General features: G+C 38.7%; 1 protein-coding gene across 7 annotated transcripts in view; it reads right to left on the minus strand.

Moving 5' to 3' along the window:
- LOC144603513 (voltage-dependent L-type calcium channel subunit alpha-1C-like) overlaps positions 1-15,689 on the minus strand; it is a 305,941-nt gene that overhangs the window by 67,625 nt on the left and 222,627 nt on the right. The window lies entirely within an intron of this gene.

Genomic DNA, 15,689 nt, shown 5'->3' on the forward strand with positions numbered 1-15,689 from the left:
TCACTCTGGCTAAATGATAACAGACCCCTTTAAATTATACATTAAATTATGTATTATCCATCTTATTGCTTTAAACATGGTGAAAAATAATCAAACATTTTTAACAGTCTACAACAATCTTTATCAACAAAAAATAAAATAATATTTTTCAGTCGAGCAAGTAAGTGCTGCAATTCAATCTACTGAACAGTTATATCTCTAATTTTTATGCTCATGTACATCAACAAAGACTTGAACCAAAGTAAAATATAATTTGGCTATATTTTCAATAAAAAAATTAAAGTATTGATTTAATTTAAAAATATGTAAGAAAATAACTGCAGATGTTAGTACAAATCGAAGGTGTTTATTTCACAAAATGCTGGAGTAACTCAGCAGGTCAGGCAGCATCTCAGGAGAGAAGGAATGGGTGACGTTTCGGGTCGAGACCCGTCTGAAGAAGGGTCTCGACCCGAAACGTCACCCATTCCTTCTCTCCTGAGATGCTGCCTGACCTGCTGAGTTACTCCGGCATTTTGTGAAATAATTTTAAAATATGATTATCATGATGGGAAAGTATTCTTCTATTCAGTATGAATAATTTAACTCCTCATGTCGTGCCCCACTCTCATTTACTTTCTTTTTATATATGAGTGGGAAAGTATGTATATTGAGCAGAACTGTCATGTAATCGTGATTACTTGTTAAAATTATTATTACTGCCCTCTTTATTTCGTTAATGGTATATTCTCTTCCGGCTTTCTTCATGTTATAATTATCATATTGGCTTGATTTTCTTTATAATTGTCTTTCCATTTATTAACTTAAAATTTGCATAAACCACTGCTTTTGCTACACACCTTCTCATTTACTGGGATCTGCTTGGAATAAAACTTTCAATTTTCTATTTAAATGTTTGGCATTTCAATTTGTAATTCTATTTGGTCTAAAGTATAAGGAATAAAAAAATGTTTCTCTAATCCTTCCATCAATTAACTTGAATCTATGTTACCTGGTTATCCTACTCTCTTGCTAAGGGCAATAGGTCCTTCATATTCATTCTGCCTAGGACTTTTGTACCGTTTTACACTTCCACTAAACCTCCCCTCATTTTTCATTATTCCACAGAAAACAATCACTGCTTGGTCTGCCTCTCTGCCAGTCTTGACATCAACCTCCACTACATCCTTATTACATGCTTTCCTGAGCGTAGTGTACACAACGCTTTGCATGTGGGATAATTAGTGTTTTACATAGTTATTATGTCCCCTCCCTGCCTTCTTAATCACTGTATCAACATGAGACCAGTTACCAAGAGGGATCATTCCACTCCAAGATCCCTTCTAAGGTGTATCTATGAGTATCCTCTAGCTTCATAACTGTGGTGTGAACTTCCTCCATGACCATTGACTCACTCTTTTCTGGCCTGGATTCCATTTGTCAGCTTTCTGCCTACTTAACTGTCCATTTAGCCTTGAACTTACTTCAGTCATGGCGCATATCATGAAACGCAAGGGAGGTAGTACTGATCCCTATGAAACCTGCTGCTTACAGCCTTCTGGTCATTAGAACTCCATCAGTCTGCTTTCACCCACAGTCAGTTTTGAATCCAACTGGTCACTTTCCCTTGGATACTCATGGTTTTTAAATAACTGAATAATCTGTTTGTCAAATATACTGCCTTAACTGATTATCCTTTTTGCCTGCTCAAATATTTAACCGTTATTCAGATGTGATCTTTCCTTACAAATCCATGCTGATTGTACTTGATTCTCTGAGTGCTTATTTATGTCATTCATTAGACCTTTTTACTACAACTTATTAACCACTGTTCTGAAGTTTACTGGTCAATAGTTACCGACTTTAAACAAAGGTTCCACGATTCAAATCTTATGACAACATGCCAGCAACCTTATCAAATGATTGTCTTCCTTTCTAAAAGTTTCCATAGGTGCATCTAATAGGAAACTATTTTATGCACTTGCAAATAACAGTAATGGACTTTTGCATTATAATGATTTAACTCATCCAAAAAATGTCGGATAATTAAAGCAACCAAAATGTTTTAATTTAATTTTTCATTATTATGTACACATTTCATGTTCAATTTTCTTTGTATTATTAAGGTACTCTATAATAAATGCTCATTTGATCACATCTGACTTTAATTACTTAGACTATAATTCAATGCACTAAAATGTGTGCCATTTTTAGGTTCAAATGGGCCCTCAATTAGATTGCAAAAAAAACCTGTGAAGTACAACGGAATTAACGTGGGAGATTGGGGACATTTCCATCTTATCATACTGTCATAATTGTACTCAGTTTTGGAGCTGCTTAATTGGGACCTGTTGGGAGCCAAGATGTATTGTCGCAATGTAACTCAACAGATATGTTCATTGATTTTTTAAGACAGTCCAATAATATTATTTTCTGAATCCGAGAGCTCCAGCTTATGCCAGGATGGCTTCAAATAGCATTGAAGGTTGACCAATGCCATTTTGTACATGTCTTATGTTGCAAAAACATTGGACATGGTAATGTTAATCTAAAACAGAATGCAATTTTCTAATTATGGTGATTTCTCCTGGAAATTATTGTTTTTTACTCTGGTTTACACATTATTATTGCACAGCACTAGAAAAAAGAGTGCTTTCAGACACAATTGCCTAAAAATCGGATTTACTATCTTCTTTTCCAATTTTCCAATCCCTCCATATTCTGGTTTCTTTCGTTACTTGTTCAACTTCTTTCAATTTTTTCCCCCTTTTTATTAGTTGTACACCAAAAATTTGCTTTAATTTCAAATATCTGATCGATTTTGGCATCCCTGTGTGGTATCTCAGCTGCACGGAGGCAGAGAGGAGAGCTCTTCAGCGGGTAGTCCATAGAGCACAGAAGATTATTGGAACACAGCTACCAGCCTTGCAGGGCATCTACAACACACAATGCCTCAGAAAAGCCACCAGCATTCCCAAAAACTCCTCACACCCCTACCATCGGGCTACCATCGGGCAGTAGCTCAAAGGCCTTCTAAGCCCGCACCTCCAGACTCAGGAACAGCTTCATCCCCAGGGCTATAGCTGCTATGAACCGGTCCTGCTGAGCCGGATGGTCACGTCGCACAGCGAACCGGCGAACCAAGTAGAAAGATCTACTTGAACTTTATACTGTTTTAAAACTGTTTCTAATTTTGTTTCACTGGGTTGTATAAATTTATACTGATTAGCTAATTAATTTATTGCATCGTATGGAAGGCGCATTCCCAATCTCGTTGTACCCCTGTACAATGACAATAAAGATATATTGTATTGTATTGTAAGTATCAGTAAAAAAAATACTGGAGATGTTCATCCAGTATCATCAGATAAATCCCAAGGGCCTGATGATTAATATCCCAGAGTTTCAAAAGGCATGAATATAAACTATTGGATATTAGAGATAGTGGTTTTTCATTTTGCCAAATTCTATACATTTGTAAATGCTTTGAACAGATTGGACGGTGGCAACTGTAACTCCACGATTTAAGAAAGATTAAAAGGAAACAGGAAACTATTGACCTGATAGCCTGACGTCAGCAGTAGGAAAATATCCATAATTAAGGGTGTGAGATCATGACAAATAGAAATAATACAAATAAGCAGACGCAATATGGATTTATGCAGGAAAAATCATGTTTGACTAATCTATGGAAGCTCTTTGATGATTAGAGGAAACCAGTAATATAATTTGGATTTTCCGAAGGCATTCAATGGGTTCCCCTGCAGGAAGTTAGAGAACAAAGTTAAAGCATATGTGATTGGGATAATATATTCGTGTGGATTGAGAGCTGTTTAATAGAAAACTAAGAGTAGGTATAAATGGCTCTTCTCTGGTTTACATGCTGTTACTAATAGGGTATGGCAGGGAACAATGTGTAGGCCCACTATTCACAATCTATAACAATGATTTGGCTAACAGGACCAAATAAATTTCCAAGTTTGCTGGTAACATGAAGCTACATGGTACTGTGAGTAGCAATGTGGTTGTAAAGAGGCTTAAAGGGACAAACTTAGTGATTTGAGCAACAATATGGCAAATGGATCACGATGTGGAAAAATGTATGGTTATTCACTGTAACAAAAAAACAAAAATGCTGGGAATTTTTAAATGTTGATGAGATTGGGAAATAGTAATGTTGAAAGGGGCCTAGGTGTCTTTGTACATAAGTCATTGAAGACCAGCAGGTAGATGCAGCAGGGAATTAGGAAGGCCATTTCAGATGAGAGGACTTGAGTATGAGGGTATTATTATAATGTCTTATTACAACTATACAGGGCCAATGACAAGACCACACCTAGAGTATTACGTTGAGTTTTGGTTTCTTTATCCAAAAGAGGGTTTCTTTTTTGTGAAGAAATGCCACAAAGATTTGCCATAATGCTTCCTGGGATGGTTGTCTGCTCTCTGAGGAAAGACTCAGAAGGCCAGGTACCTGTATAACTGGGTGCAGAAGAATGACTGGTGACATCATTGAAATGTACACAATTCTGAGAGGGTTTGCTAGGATCGATTTGTGGAGGTTTTCCCTAGCTAAGGAACCTAGAACCAGATTACAAACTCAAAATAAAGCATAAACAACTTCCGATTGATATTCCTATAGGGTCCTACATACTATAGAGAAACAGGTGCTTTAGCCCTTCCAAATCCATGCTGTTAAACATCTATTTACACTAAGCCAACACTAATCCCATTTTATTCTCCCCAAATTGACATTAGCTTACCCCAGAGTCTGCCTTTCACTGCACATTTGGGATAATGTACAGTAGTCAATTAACCTACAATCCACACATCATTGGGATACTGAAGGAAATCAAAGTTCCGGAAGGAAATCACACGTTCACAGAGTATGTACACAGAAGCATCAGAGAATTGAACTTGCGTCAGTAATGGTGTGAGGTAGCAGCTCTATTATCTGTGCTTCTGTATCAACCCATTCCCTTACATATTACTCTGCATCTATTCCAGGGAATCCTTGGATTTCTCCACCCTGAAAGGCCTCTGAGGCTCAATCACTGACTGCACATGAAAACTAGATTTTGGGATATTAAAGGTACCAAAGGATATTGGCGTAAAATGGCAGTAAAGATAGAAATTTTGCATGGTGTAGTGTTATGACAGTGCAGGCAAGAGTGGTTGAGTGTGGCATATTGCTGCTCCTTTTTCTTATGTTCTTCATTTTAGTTTAGAGATACAGCATGGATAACGTGCTGTTCTGTCATGTTGGCACATGTCGAAATTGCCATCCACATGTAAATAATGCCAGATTGCAACTCTCAAAGAAATTCTGTTTTCAATAGTTTTCTTGCTGAAAATTGATTTGGAGCGATGACTTTCACGACTGTATAAAACATGTACAATGCCCTCTACTGTGATAGAAACCAATTCAAACTATTAATGCAACTCAATGTCTATGTTTGTTCTTAAAGAAAAATCCCCTTTTAAGAATTAAAAAAACATTATTTGCAGTCTAACTTCAGTAGTCTGGATGAATGAATTGGTTGTCCAACTACATTACTTGGGTGGGTTAAGCACCTTATCCCTGGGCTTCATAATTATGACACTTCCTTGACTACAGCAACCAAAAGCACCATCTTGTATGACATCATTTTATCCTGAAGTGTCGAGTCCGGCAATCTGCAATACTAAAATAATGAAATCTGCTCATCCAGAGCAAACCCTTGTATTTTATTTCAGCCTAATTGTACCCATTATTGCCAACCCATGATTTTTAAACACCAATTACCCTCTGTACATTTCCCAGACAGTACATTGTTTATTTGGTATTATGATTTGAAGGCAGGAAGGAAGATGTTTTTTTAAATGACATCTGGTTCAAAGTTTTTGCTGGCAAATAAAAAAAATAAAGTGATGCCACTTCATAAATCCTATAGGAACATAAAACAACCAGACTGTAACAGCCATCCAAAGCAAACTGACAGAGGAAGACAAAGGTCATGGGAACAAGGTTAAAATAACAAACCACCAGTAATGATGCAAACACATATGCACTCATGGCAAAACTACTTCCCAGCAAGAATTTGTGGTGTACTACTTTATAAGGAGCAGTGGTGATCGTTTTGTTTTGCTCTTTGCATTCCAAGGATATGTCAATATGATTGTGGAAATGGATGAATGAAAATGTATAGAAAAATTATTTATCTCATAAGAAAAACTGAATGGACATTTCCTTAAAATGATTCAAGGAAGTATTAACCTCCTACTCCAAGCCCAACATCCATCTCTCTTTCTCTAAAGTGGTTGCTGCATCTGATTTTTGCAATTGAATAGTTGCCATGGTAACACAATATTCTTCAATTCACAGTGCACATTCCGGACATTTTATTGCTCATTAAGAAAATAATTTGACATTTGATGGTTAGGACTGTTGTAACTGATGATGACATACTGCAAGTGCAGATTAAAACTATATTAGTACTGTTTGTCAAATGTTGATTGCACAAATTATATTTTCCTCTGTCCCTCTCTTTCCCCTCCCCCTTCCCAGTTCTCCCACTGTCTTCCTGTCTCCTGCTACATCCTATCTTTGTCCCACCCCCTCCCCTGACATCAGTCTGAAGAAGGATCTCGACCCGAAACGTCACCCATTCCTTCTCTCCTGAGATGCTGCCTGACCCGCTGAGTTGCTCCAGCATTTTGTGTCTACCTTGCAAATTCAATATGAAATTTGAAATTCTTAAGTCATGTTTTGCTCTATAATCTGATTATGGGATTTACAAGCACCTGTGATTGCTTGAATTCTTTAGAGGGATGCCTGAGAAATTCATTAATGAGAACACGTGAGCATGTGAACATGAGAGAATGAAGAAAAATTGATAATGGGTCAAACTTTAAAACACTTAACCTACAAGCTCATTGATTCAATAAAAGGGATAACAAAATAATAATTATATCTGCACACATTATTCTTCCTGAAAATCTATTTGTTGCTATTATTTTACAAATTGAACAATTCTATCTCATATCTCTTCTAAGTTTGCCATTTATTTGTTTAAATTCGTATTGAATTTATCTTCACGGTCAAAATTAAATGTCCTTGGAATGCTGACATTCCAATCACTATTAGTCTTGTATTCAAGTTCCACATTACCCTTCTTATGATCTAATATTACATACACTTGTCAAGTCTCCTTGATTTTCATGAAACATCAAGGAGGTGCACTCTTTTCCAATCATTCATCAAAGCAAATCTCTTCTCTGTACTGTATCAGACTGCAATGTTTTGATTAAATCTTGGTGACCAAACATATCAGATAAAATATGAAAGCTAGCTCTGCAGATGATAAAGAAGTTGGATTCAGATGGGCACATAATTCTGAAGGGGTACATTGACTTGATGGTCTGGGAGCAGAAAGGAGCATGAAGAAGATAGTGAGATTGAAATCGATTGTGGAGGGTAGGGAGGAGAGGATCAGAATGAGAGCTGTTGGAGGATAGGGGTAAGGGTTAAGAAAGGAAACCAGAACTTGGGTGGGTGGGTGGGTGGGAGTTGGTGTGCATCAAGGGAATTTTTAAAAATGTGGACTAGGAAGGGAAATCTCACGTATGTTGAGAAACAGGTTTGCTTGAATGGCTAGGGAATAGCAAAGAGTACTGTAGAGGTATTTACCCAATGGATCCAACCACTCTTGCCCCTCTTCAGCTGCTGGGTTTCTCAAACTCTGCAAAATCCAACCCACAGCTTTCAAATTAGAAAGGCTGTTAAAGGTTGAGGTATTTAATCTTAGTATAATATATAAATTATGTTAGAACAAGGTGAGCCACTTAACCCCACTAACCATTTAAATGCAAGGTGGCTGTGTTATGGGCAATTTCATATTTTTGAAATTCTAAACTTTCTATGGGACAGTAGTGGGAGTAGTGGGTGGAAGTGGTTGGTCAGTTATTAAAGATGTGATAGCATCACATTTGGAAAGTGGTGAAATCATCGGACAAAGTCAGCATGGATTTACAAAAGGCAAATCATGTCTGACGAATCTTATAGAATTTTTCGAGGATCTAACTAGTAGAGTGGATAAGGGAGAACCAGTCGATGTGTTGTATCTGGACTTTCAGAAGGCCTTCGACAAGGTCCCACATAGGAGATTGGTGTACAAACTTAAAGCACACGGTATTGAGAGTTCAGTGTTGAGGTGGATAGAAAATTGGTTGGCGGACAGAAAGCAAAGAGTAGGAATAAACGGGTCCTTTTCGGAATGGCAGGCAGTGACTAGTGGGGTACCGCAAGGCTCAGTGCTGGGACCCCAGTTATTTACAGTGTATATTAATGATTAGGACGAGGGAATTGAATGCAACATCTCTAAGTTTGCGGATGACACGAAGCTGGGTGGCAGTGTTAGCTGCGAGGAGGATGCTAGGAGGCTGCAGTGACTTGGATAGATTAGGCGAGTGGGCAAATGCATGGCAGATGCAATATAATGTGGATAAATGTGAGGTTATCCACTTTGGCGGCAAGAACAGGAAAGCAGAGTATTACCTGAATGGTGACCGATTACGAGAAGGGGAGATGCAACGTGACCTGGGTGTCATGGTGCACAAGTCATTGAAAGCAAGCGTACAGGTGCAGCAGGCAGTGAAGAATGCGAATGGTATGTTGGCATTCATAGTAAGAGGATTTGAGGTTAGGAGCAGGGAGGTTCTACTGCAGTTGTACAGGGCATTGGTGAGACCGCACCTGGAGTATTGTGTGCAGTTTTGGTCTCCTAATCTGAGGAAAGACGTTCTTGCATTAGAGGGAGTACAGAGAAGGTTCACCAGATTGATCCCTGGGATGGCGGGACTTTCATATGAAGAAAGACTGGATAGACTAGGCTTGTACTCGCTGGAATTTAGAAGACTGAAGGGGGATCTTATAGAAACATATAACATTCTTAAGGGGTTGGAGAGGCTAGATGCAGGAAGATTGTTCCCGATGTTGGGGGAGTCCAGAACCAGGGGTCACAGCTTAAGGATAAGGGGGAAGTCTTTTAGGACCGAGATGAGAAAACATTTCTTCACACAGAGAGTGGTGAGTCTGTGGAATTCTCTGCCACAGAAGGTAGTTGAGGCCAGTTCATAGGCTATATTTAAGAGGGATTTAGATGTGGCCCTTGTGGCTAAAGGGATCAGGGGGTATGGAGAGAAGGCAGGTACAGGTTACTGAGCTGGATGATCAGCCATGATCATATTGAATGGCAGTGCAGGCTCAAAGGGCCGAATGGCCTACTCCTGCACCTATTTTCTATGTTTCTATGTTTCTATGTCATGATGGGGCAAGTTAAAATTAAAGTCTAAGTGGATGAAATTTGTCTTCAGTCATTGAGATAGAAGGCATGCAGAGTATCCACCATCAAATGTATTCACTTCCTGACACCAATGGAAGTCGATGTCAGCAGATGTCTTTTTGTGACAGTTGAAATTCTTGGCTTGTTTGGCACTAACAACTATAGAGGAATTTCTCTCCCAACTTTTCTTATCACAATTTTTCTTCATGTAACTTGAAATAAAATGCGATATAAAATAAGAACAGAATATATGGCTACAAAGTATTGGTTAAGTTATATTTTCCTATTCATTCCAATTAAATTCCTCCTTTTTAATTGAAGTTTACCTTGATTTTGAGTTTACGATTTGGATTTCATCCCACGGGCAGCAGAACAGAACAGCTTCCCCACAAGCCCACCACCGATCAGCTATGATTTGCTGTGAGGATTGAATTATTCCCTCTGGTTTTGAGTGGTATTATCATGAGGTTGAAAAATATCACTTCCAGAGCAAACCTTACAAAGAATAGCCATATGGGTGCACAAAGAACTGCGGATGCTGGTTTACAAAAGAGGACACAAAATGCTGGAGTAACTCAGTGGATCACGGAGATCTCTGTAGACCATTGATCATTTTCTTTTTTAGTGTGTGAGGGGGTGAGAGGAGAATGCTGGAAGGGAGGAGGGGCAGGACAAGGCCTGGCAAGGTAGATACAGGTGAGGAGGGTTTGTGATAGGCAGATGGTTGTACCAGGGGTGGAGATGAAAAGACAAAATTTGTGAGGTAAGGATAGGAGAGTTGCAGATTTCGAAGCCAGAGGAAGGAATATAGGTGGAAGGGGAGGGGGAAGTGGAGAAATGGTATCGAGTCCAGTGGGGCACAGGGAAGAGAAAGGGGGGGGGGGGGTTTTGTAGGTTAGTTACCTAAAATGGAGAATTCAATGTTCATACCATTAGATAGTTAGCTGCCCAAATGGAATATGATATGCTGTTCCTCCAGTTGGCGAGTGGCCACACTCTGGCAATGGAGGCGGCCCAGGACAAAAAGGGTCAGTATGAGAATGGGAGTTAAAATGGTTAGCAACCGGGAGATCCAGCAGGCCTTGGCGGACCAAGTGCAAGTGCTCGGCAAAACAGCCGTATGGAGGATTGCTTTGGTGCTGCTTCTTGGTTTTAAATAGAACTTAAAACCTTAATCATATTTGCACCTACCCTGCTGTCATGCTCATGTGGTTTATCTTCGATTCTTCCCTTCTCTAACTTTAATTATCTAAAACATTAATCCAGTTTCTCTTTCCACAAATGCCACGTGTCCTACAAAATATTTTCAATACTTCTAATTTTTATATTGCTATAGTCTTGAAGGTGCTTACAGCAGGAATAGTTTACAGATTTAGACATGCAACTACAATGACTTTGCTAGCTGAAGTCAAGGCTAGAAATCAAAGCTTGGGCATGGAGCCTGACACAGTTATTCACAGCAAAAGAAGACAGCAATTGTCAGCATTGTCTCAACTATCGAAGAACTGCAACAAAAACAGTAATGCCACAAAGGTAATTGCGACACTTGTGCCAAAATGCACAAGTCCTTGTAGACTGGCTTTAATGTACTTCCATACCATTCCTATTCTGGATGTCAGGGAAAATCATAAATGTTAAAAGAAACTTCTCAGACTTGCAATCTTAACTAACAACTCATAGCCTATTACATTGCTTTCTACAAATCTCCAACATAATTTCATTTAAATTAAAGGCACATCTTAAGTGGCGGCACGGTGGCGCAGCGGTAGAGTTGCTGCTTTACAGCGAATGCAGCGCCGGAGACTCAGGTTCGATCCTGACTACGGGTGCTGCACTGTAAGGAGTTTGCACATTCTCCCCGTGACCTGCGTGGGTTTTCTCCGAGATCTTCGGTTTCCTCCCACACTCCAAAGACGTACAGGTATGTAGGTTAATTGGCTGGGTAAATGTAAAAATTGTCCCTAGTGGGTGTAGGATAGTGTTAGTGTACGGGGATCGCTGGGCGGCATGGACTTGGTGGGCCGAAAAGGCCTGTTTCCGGCTGTATATATATGATATGATATGATATGATAAGTCCATGTCCTCTAGTTTTTAAATTATCTACTCTGGGGAAAGAGACTGATCGTTTACTTTATCCATGGCCCTCATGATTTTGTACACCTCAATAAAGTCACCCCCCAACCTCCTATGCCCCAATGAAATAGTCCTAGACTATCCAACCTCTCCTTATAACACAAGCCTGCATGTCCAGGTAACGGCCTGGCGAATCTCTTCTGCACCCTTTCCAACTTAATGACATCCTTCCTATAACAGGGTGTCTATAGATTTAGATGGAAAGAAAAGTTTGAATCCAAGAGGGTTGAGAAATCTTAGTCATTGAGAATATTCGTGAGAGATGGTTTTGAAGTTTTTGTAGGGCTTCAGGGATATGGGTTCATGCAAGGTGGTAGCACCAACAGAAAAGAATGATAGGGCATGTACAAAGTACAAATGAACGTACTCTTGCTTCTACTTCTTAGGAATGAACAAATATTTATTGAAAGGGTTAGAATTTAATCTTCCCAAAATGGTAGGTTGGAGTCATATCAAAAGTGAAAATAAAAAGTGAAACATGAATCCCAGATGACTCAAATCAATCTACTTCCAATTTTAATGGAGAGAGCATAAACGATGGATTATTTATTAATTTTCAGGGAACAGGTTGCTACATTAAATATTATCTTGAAGTTACCTATTTTCATTTGTCATTCTATTTTAATCCAATTTTAACTTGGTATCTCAGACAAAGGGAAAACATACGGGTATAGGGAGGTAAGAATTAAATACAAAATATGAGTGCCTTTGCCTCTATGCTTGTGGGTCTGGAGGAATGGGAGCATTTCCTCCAGAACTATCAAGTTACCCAGTAAATTGAATGAGCCCCTGCAATCCCTCTGCTCCATTGCTGTTATTTAGGAGACCCACTCTTCTGAGTTTCCTAACTCATCACCCATCTCTCCTGCATCACACACCCACATCCCAACCACCACCCCATCCTGCACGGAACTTACCTCTGGGCTAAAATTCAGGTCTGAGTTACAAGAAGACATGGGTTTAGTCTTCATTGGTAGGCAAGCAGGGGAGGTTGGAAGCAAGACAGCAACAAGAGGATGATGGTGTTGAACAAGTCTCATCAGAGGTTTCATGTGTTTACTAAAATTATTACAAAGCATTTGCACTTTGAAACTATTATTTTATCATAGAATATTACTGTTTCTGGAGGTAAACAAGTCCTTCTGATTTTCACATCAGAAAAGATGAGGCCTGCCAGACCTGTCTAAATTTATTACTCCTGCCATTTTATCATCATGAACCAGATTTTAAAAAACAAATTAGTGTCTGTACAATTAAAATGGTTAAGCAAATAACATAAGAAAACATTAATATTTGTTTGCTAATTTTACAAAAAAGCATTTTACATGCTAAGGTCCATGTATTAGATGATATGTTTTGATTTTAGTTCATATTTATGCTAATGAATGGAAATTATTTGGTACCCGATCTTTTGGACAGCTTACATCATAGAACATAATGCAGTACAGCACAGGAACTGGCCTTTTGGCATACTATTTCTGAGAAAACATGTTACTAATGTGAACAAATCTCATTTGCCTGCACATGATCCATATCTCTCCATTCCCTGCATATCTATGTGCTTACCTAAAAGCCATTTAAATGCTACTATAGATCTGCCTCCTCAACTGGTAGCACTTTCCAAGCACTCACCATCCTCTCTGTAAAAGGCTTGGGCCATGCATCTCCTTAAACTTACTCCTCTCACTTTAAAGCTGTGCCTTTGTCTTTAACATTTCCACCCTGGGAAAAATGTTTTGGCTGTCTACCCTATCTATGACTCTCATCATTTTATATACTTCTATCAGGTCTCTGCTCAACCTCTGATGTCCAGATAAGCAATTTGAGTCTGTCCAACTTCTCTTTATAGCTAATTCCTCTAATTCAGGCAACAATCTGGTAACGATAGACACAAAATTCTGGTGTAATTCAGTGGATCAAGCAGCATCTCTGGTGAAAATAGATAGATGACGTTTCAGGTTGGGACCCTTCTTCAGACTGATTGAAGTAGGGACAGTGGGGGTAGGGGGAATATGAAGCAAAGAGAAAACAGGACAAATCAGGGCTGGCAACAGATAACCTCAGGCAAGGAGGTTCCCTGATAGACTGACTCTTGGCTAGAGACAGGTGTGAACCCAAGAGGGATACATAATTGTGAACTGTGGAACTAGTAATCGACATTTAGTGGGGGGGGGGGGGGGGGGGGGGGGGGGAGGTGTTTGTAGAAGTTACCTAAAGTTGGAGAATTTAACAGCTTGTAAACTACCTATTACATCATTCTGGTAAATCTCTTCTGCACCCTGACAAAAGCATCCACATCCTTCCTGTAATGATGCTACCAGAGCTGCACACAATACTCCAAATGTGGCCTAACCAAATTCCTTTAAAGCTGCATCGTAACTCCCTGATTCATATACTCAGTACCCTGACTAATGAAGGCAAGCATACCATAATGCCTTCTTTACCACTCTATCTACTCGTGTTGTCACTTTTACAGAGCTATGGACTTAGATCCCTCTGTACATCATTGCTGTTAAGGATAATTATATACTTTCCCCTTAGATTCAACCTCATCTATTGCATCCGCTACTCTAGATGTCAACTTATTTACATCGGCGAAACCAAGCGCAGTCTCGGCGATCGCTTCGCTCAACACCTGCGCTCGGTCCGCGTTCGCCAAACTGATCTCCTGGTGGCCGAGCACTTCAACTCCCCCTCCCATTCCCAGTCTGACCTTTCTGTCATGGGCCTCCTCCAGTGCCATAGTGAGGCCCACCGGAAATTGGAGGAACAGCACCTCATATTTCGCCTGGGCAGCTTGCAGCCCAGTGGTATGAACATCGACTTCTCCAACTTTAGATAGTTCCTCTGTCCCTCTCTTCCCCTACTCCTTCCCAGATCTCCCTCTATCTTCCTGTCTCCACCTATATCCTTCCTTTGTCCCTCCCCCCTGACATCAGTCTGAACAAGGGTCTCGACCCGAAACGTCACCCATTCCTTCTCTCCTGAGATGCTGCCTGACCTGCTGAGTTACTCCAGCATTTTGTGAACAAAATGAAGTAGGTAGTGTAGCAACACTTGAATGAGATGGTGAAGAGGATATGCTGGTGCTTTATTATTATTTAATGGTTTACTCATGAAGTGTAGCGTGATTCCACTCTTAAATATTGCATTGTATTTCTAAACTTGAACATTTCCCACCATCGTAAACATTTCTGTTCGGCAAAATAAAAGGGTGATGAAATGGTTTCTAAAAATAAATATAGCATTTCTTCCAAATGATAAGGAAATTTCAATGCCTGATTTAAAATGAATCCTTAAGACTGTTGGGAAAATATGGTTAGATTGGATATTTACCCATCTAACATGATTTTAAATATGTTTTCATGGAGCACATAAATGAATGAAATCTCAGTGAAAAATAAAATTGAAAATAATACTAAAACAAAATGTTAAGTAAAGTGTTCTTAATTCAAATCTACACGGAAAATCATTTTACTGAATTGATTAATTTCATTTCATACCACAGTGAATGGTAATGAATGTGTTAATATTAACATATAAAAACATAGAAAGGAGCAGAGGAAATAGTAATAAACAAATAAGGGATATTATCTAGCAAAGAATAATGCAGAAATGAGTTCAATCTCTATAATCTTGTCAATATCAGAATGTGGACACAATATTAAATTGAATGGAAACTGTTATAATAAGAATTTGTTAAATTGCCAAAAATTATTTTTCAGGAATTACAACAACAACAAACAGGTAATAATCCTATTCGGGAATACTAGTCCATATTTGGTATCAAACGCTTATTTCTTTATAACTGATCATTTGGAATAAATAAAACAATGAAGCCTTTACATCATATTCATAATTTAAAATTATTTTAAAATTTTGTAATAGTTATGAGTGTTACTGGGTACTATCGTATTATTTTGTGCTACTCTCCCAATACTCAGTAAAATTGAATACCAATTTGATCACTACAACGAAAGGCCTTGAAGCTCCTGAGGACACTTTTTCTGTAGCAATTGTCTAGAAATATTTTCTAACATTTACAAATGCATTGATCATTAATATGTGATTTCACTGATTTTCAGAGACAACTATTTTACATCTTTAAACAAACTTCTCGGTTTATAAAAAATGTAATCAATATAATTTCATTATAATATAATTGGTATAATTTGGCAAAGAAATAAACATATCCAATTATGAACTATTCTCTATTCCTTGCTAAGATTGTCCTTTGAGATTGAAGCTGTACGT

This window comes from Rhinoraja longicauda, chromosome 20, assembly GCF_053455715.1.
Source record: "Rhinoraja longicauda isolate Sanriku21f chromosome 20, sRhiLon1.1, whole genome shotgun sequence".
Taxonomy (NCBI): Eukaryota; Metazoa; Chordata; class Chondrichthyes; order Rajiformes; family Arhynchobatidae; genus Rhinoraja; species Rhinoraja longicauda.